The sequence below is a fragment of the Schistocerca cancellata genome, chromosome 7 (genome assembly GCF_023864275.1).
Source record: "Schistocerca cancellata isolate TAMUIC-IGC-003103 chromosome 7, iqSchCanc2.1, whole genome shotgun sequence".
In the NCBI taxonomy this organism is placed as follows: domain Eukaryota; kingdom Metazoa; phylum Arthropoda; class Insecta; order Orthoptera; family Acrididae; genus Schistocerca; species Schistocerca cancellata.
This window is the reverse complement of record NC_064632.1, coordinates 200,675,630-200,681,143: the sequence shown is the minus strand read 5'-3', so window position 1 is coordinate 200,681,143 and position 5,514 is coordinate 200,675,630. Positions and strand designations below refer to the sequence as shown.

Here is a 5,514-nt window from a genome sequence, read left to right as displayed (position 1 = left end):
AGTATACACATAATCCATGGTATGTCTCCCTACCTCAGTTTTTTTCTGATGCGCCTTAGACAAAAACTCACGCCAAAACCTAAATAAACATGAAGAAATAGTTGTTCTAAAAATCAGAAAGAAGATTACAGACCACTGGGAATATCTGCATTTATATCTACATACAAATGTACACCTATTCTCAGTATATCTCTGTGAAATGCGTGGCACAGGGTAATTCGGTTCTTTCCCGTTCCGTTCACAGATGGAACCTTGCAAGAATGACCGTGTGTACTTTCCTGTGCTAACTGTTATTTGCCTGATTTTAGTCCCATAGTGCTTAGAGCCATTTGAACCATTTGAACCTGATTTTATTTACACTGTCTTTAAACCTTAGATACGTAGTTTCTGTTCCGAAGGACTGAAATATCCAGTCGTTACAAGTATGCCATGATCAAATTGTAGGCACGTTAACAGCAAACTGTAGTACTGGCAATTTCCGTATGGTGTCAGTATTTAAACTACACATAGAGCAACAGCAGTCAGTACAACGTGACTCTTAAGGTCGTGTAAAGACGGGAAGTGGATGACTGGAAACAACTGGTCTACTGTGATGAATCAGGCCACACGCTATAGGTCTCACTGCTGAACCCAATGGAACACCTTTGAGACGAGATAGAAAGTTGAACTACATTCTCTGGTTTCGGCTCTTGAGGAAGAATGGGCTGCAATTCCTCCACATATATTCAAATATTTCAATGAAAGTGTCCCCAGCAGAGTTCAAGCCATAATAAAGGTGAAGGGTGTACACTCCCCATACTGATGTCCATTGACAGGTGTCAGGATACTTTCGATCAGACAATGTTTCTCAAACTTAGCCCTTTCAGAAAAGCAAAAAGCACTCCGTTTTGAGGCCACAAGTGGCCCATCGGGACCATCCGACCGCCATGTCATCCTCAGATGAGGATGTGGACAGGAGGGGCGTGTGGTCAGCACACCGCTCTCCCAGTCGTTATGATGGTTTTCTGTGACCGGAAGTGTCACTATTCGGTCGAGTAGCTCCTCAATTGGCATCACGAGGCTGAGTGCACCCCAAAAAATGGCAACAGCGCATGGCGACCCGGATGGTCACCCATCCAAGTGCCGGCCCCGCCCGACAGCGCTTAACTTCGGTGATCTGACGGGAACCAGTGTATCCACTGCGGTAAGGTCGTTGCCAGAAAAGCAAATAAAGTCAAAATATCTCCATCTTTACTGGTCTTAACGACAGAACCAAATATTTTGTTTTTAATATACTTAAAACAGCTATTTTACAATAAGCATTTCGTATCATGGGTATTGCTACAGTGTACAAGGGGTGACGATAATGAATAATCACACAACGTAGATATAGTACAGCAGACTTTCATTAACAAAAGGAGTGTACACCTCAGAAGCATCCAAACTCAACAAATTCATAAGGCGGATCAACAGTCACAGAGTTTTGAGAAAGATCCCAGTTGACTGCCAGTGACGATGTATTTTGAGCAGTGTTCCACCGAGCACGTTTCCCGCCTCCCCTCCAGTAGTTTGAAGCACTGTGAGAGTAGTCAGGTGAAGCATGGGAGCTGTGTGACTGCTTATAGATGGAGAGGTCTTCAGGACGTGTTGTTTGCTACAGATCAGTAGTCGGTAGACGATGTACACCGTATGGAGTACAGGTGGTAGTCCAGGAGGCGAGCCCACATGACTTGGTTGTGACCATAGTATGAGTTGTCGACGCTGTCCAGGGTTTGAGTAGTGGTGGATGTGTTGCCAGGGTCAGACAGCGCCGAAGATGGCGTAGAGATCTGTCGAAGGCAAGCGTGGTACCATAATTGTGAGTATACTGTGGACGGAAACGTGGGAGGTGTAAGTGGCAGTGTCGATGTCGTGCGGTAAATTGACGGTCTTGCGGAAGTGGCTTGCGACCCGGCCGTCTCCAGTCTGGCAGTCTGCATGCTGACGTTGAATGAGGAGGTCGTTGTGTATCAGCTTGATGTTGAGTGCTTTAGGGAGGAAATCGTGGATGTACAGTTGCAGCTCGTAGGCTGATGGTACGGTGCCAGTAGTGAGAGGGTCGACAGGTGTAGTAGGGGGCAGAGCTTGGCAAGTTTTGCCATCTGGAGAGATATCTTGAAGTCTCCACGCTTCTTTGAATCAGTTAACAGACACTAATGTAGATTTCACATTCAATAATATTGATATGCGGAAGGTACGATAGTCTCTTCGAAGCAGCTTGTGGGGGCCCAAGTACAGGCGCCGTAGGGCAGGTCGTAGAGCGTCATTTCGTAGTAACAAAAAGTCACGATCCTTAAGTGCTTTATGTAGAAAGATTTTAGGTGGAAGTGCCGGAGGAATGCGGAGGTGAGCAATGTGTCGCTTGACACAAATGGCCATGTCGGGTAGGTCTGAGGGCATAATTGATGGTTCTTCGAAAACAAGCCCACTGGCAGGGATAGCGTTACGCCACATAAGATTTCGGTCAGTAAGGCCCTGAGGTAATGTTTCTGTGCTGTGTGGACTTCCAAAGGTACCCACCCCGTAGTGTCTCAGTCCATGGACCACGGCAGTACACGACGTCCGCTTTTAACATGTAGTGCCACCGCTCGACGAGATGTTGCTTTCTGGATGGTACACTGTGGCTAGGAATCGCCTAGTGCCTGTCATAATGAACAGTTCTAGGAAGAGGACGGATTCTAACTGCTGGCCCTGGTTGGCTGTTGTGGACATGGGGCAGCTGAAGCGTGAGGTCCTCACTTCAATAAATGTTTTGGCGGAAGATTCAGCCGTTATCTCTTTTAACAGTACTGCTTCAAATCATCGCATGATAAATCGATTGCCGGTAAAAGGTAGCGGTAACCATCAGAGCCGGATCATAGACCTACAAAGTCAATATGCATGTGTCTGAAGTGTCTTCGGCGTAAGAAGTCACTCCTCATTCATCCAATGGCCTTGTCAAAGGGGGGAGGTTTGGGGGAGGAACGGACAGGGGTTCACGGCACTCTCTTACCCTTGTGGTGGGAAATGCCGTACAGGCGGAAGAATCCGCTATGACGAACGGCATGAGGATGCAGAAGGCAATGGAAATCACTGCAATAAAGACACACAATATGTATCCACAGGACATGTGGCCTGTAATTGAAAAGCGTCATGATGACCTCTCCATTGGCAAAAGACTCCGGAATAGTCCCCCACTCAGATCTACAGGAGGGGGCTGCCAAGGGAGAGGTGACCATGAACAAAGGGTTTAATAACCAACGAAAGGATAACGTTCTGCAGATGGAATGTCAGAAGTTTGAACGTGGTAGGAAAGCTAGAAAGCCTAAAAAGGGAAATACTAAGGCTCACTCTAGATATTATATTAGGGGGTCCGTGAAGTGAAATGGAAAGAAGACAAGGATTTCTGGTCACATGAGTGCAAGTTAATACCAACAGCAGCAGAAAACAGTATAAATGTAAAACGAATAGGAAGGTAGGGCAGAGAGTGTGTTGCTGTGGATACTTGAGTGATGCGGTGGTTTTCGTCAGAATCGACAGCGACAACGGTAGTTCAGGTATACATGCCGACGTCGCAACCCGGAGATAAGGAGATAAAGAAAGTACATGACGATATATAGTACGTAAATGGAGATGAAAATGTAATAGTTAAGGGATATTAGAACGAGGTTGTACGGGAAGGAGTACAAGAAAGGTTTACGGGATAAGAGAGGAGAAAGATTAATTGAATTCTGCAATAAATTTCAGCTCGTAATAGGGAATATTCTGTTCAAGAATCACAACAGGAGGAAGAATACTTGGGAAAGGCCCGGAGATAGGTTAGATTACATCATGGTCAGACAGAGATTCCGAAATCAGGTACTGGATTTTAAGGCGTGCCCAGGAGCAGATATAGACTCGAGCACAAATTAGTAGTGATGAAGAGTAGTCTGAAGTTTAAGAGACTTGTCAGGAAGAATCAATAATGCTTAAAGAAGTGGGATGTGGAAGAACTAAAGAATGAAGAGGTACGCTTGAAGTTCTCTGAGGCAATAGGTTCTGCGATAAGGAATATCTCAGTAGGCAGTTGAAGAGGAATGGACATCTCTAAAAGGGCTATCACAGAATTTGGAAAGACAACCGTTGGTACACAGAAGATAACTGCGAAGAAAGCATCGACAACAGAAGAAATACTTCAGCTGATCGATTAAAGAAGGAAATACAAAAAGTTCACTGAAATTCAGGAATACAGAAATACAGGTCACTTAGGAATGAAATAAATAGTAAGTGCAGGGAAGCTAAGCTGAAATGGCTGCATGAAAAATGTGAAGAAATTGAAAACGAAATGATTGTCGAAAGGACTGACTCAGCATATAGGAAAATCAAAACAACCATCGCTCAAACTAAAGGCAAGGGCGGTAATATTAACCCATTTCTGCCTGAATTAAGTTTCACTTGTGTATTTTACAAACTAGATATTTATATGCTCATTGACTTCAAAGAAACATACTACAACCAGCAAAACGAAAAATTAATTAATAATTTAATCAGAAAAGGGTTTACATACATGTAACGCTAGATAGGACATACATTTTAAGCGGAATACATGAGAGTAAATGAAATAATGCGGTATAAGTCATTTATATTACATTTAGGCAGCAGTACTCACTTTGTGTGATCCGGTACAAGCCACTATGCTCAAACCATTATCATGGTTGTAGTACATTCTTCTTGGAGTTCCTTTGCGGTTATCTGCAGCTCAGCGTATTCTTTTTTTCCTGTGGCACCATAGCTACCAGATGATTTTTCTCAAAATATCTGATGTCATGGAGCGCTCTACCTTGATATGAATTACCGGTAGGGCGGACAGGACCTGTAGGTATTGTTGTCTTTGAAATCAAGTAATATCTCACAATGTAGCGCCGTGACAAGTTATGTAGAGATACATCCAGCAGCCACGTATGGCTACTCATCATAATACAAATCTTGCACAGACTGAATGTGGAGAGAAACCTCTTTTTCTTAGCATATCTATTAATAGAAGCAGTTTCCACGTTTTATCATTTAAACTGATTTGTGTGTTATAACATGAGTGAATGAGTCTCTTAATTATTTGAGATCTGTCTCTCCTCATCATGTTATGCACCATTTCATTTCCTATGTCCAACACCAAATCCCATTAACATTATAGTGCGAGATAATTAGAATTCCAGAAAATCTTTTATTTTTTCATGTGCTATTTTGGGATCCGAGCAGTTGTGAAACAAAGCATATTTTGGGGATTCGGGGATGTGGAATTTAATTATTTCTCCATTCCAAAACAGCTGAAAGCACTGAGCTTTTAATTTGCTGTTATCACAGTCCGGAAAAATGGCGATGATAATTTGAAGATATTCTCTTGTCCAACCTCCTATTGCTGAGTTTAAGATCTATAGCATTTTGTTTCATCTGGATTAACATTTACTAGTGTATCATCTTGAGAGCAACCATCATCAGGCTCGCCACCTAACCTATATTCGTTAACCAAACCCACTTCTG

At 43.3% G+C, this 5,514-nt stretch overlaps 1 pseudogene; it reads right to left on the bottom strand.

The window, feature by feature from the left end:
* Nucleotides 1–1,079: 1,079 nt before the first annotated feature.
* LOC126093014 (5S ribosomal RNA) lies at nucleotides 1,080–1,197 on the bottom strand (annotated as a pseudogene).
* Between the last annotated feature and the right edge of the window lie 4,317 nt (nucleotides 1,198–5,514).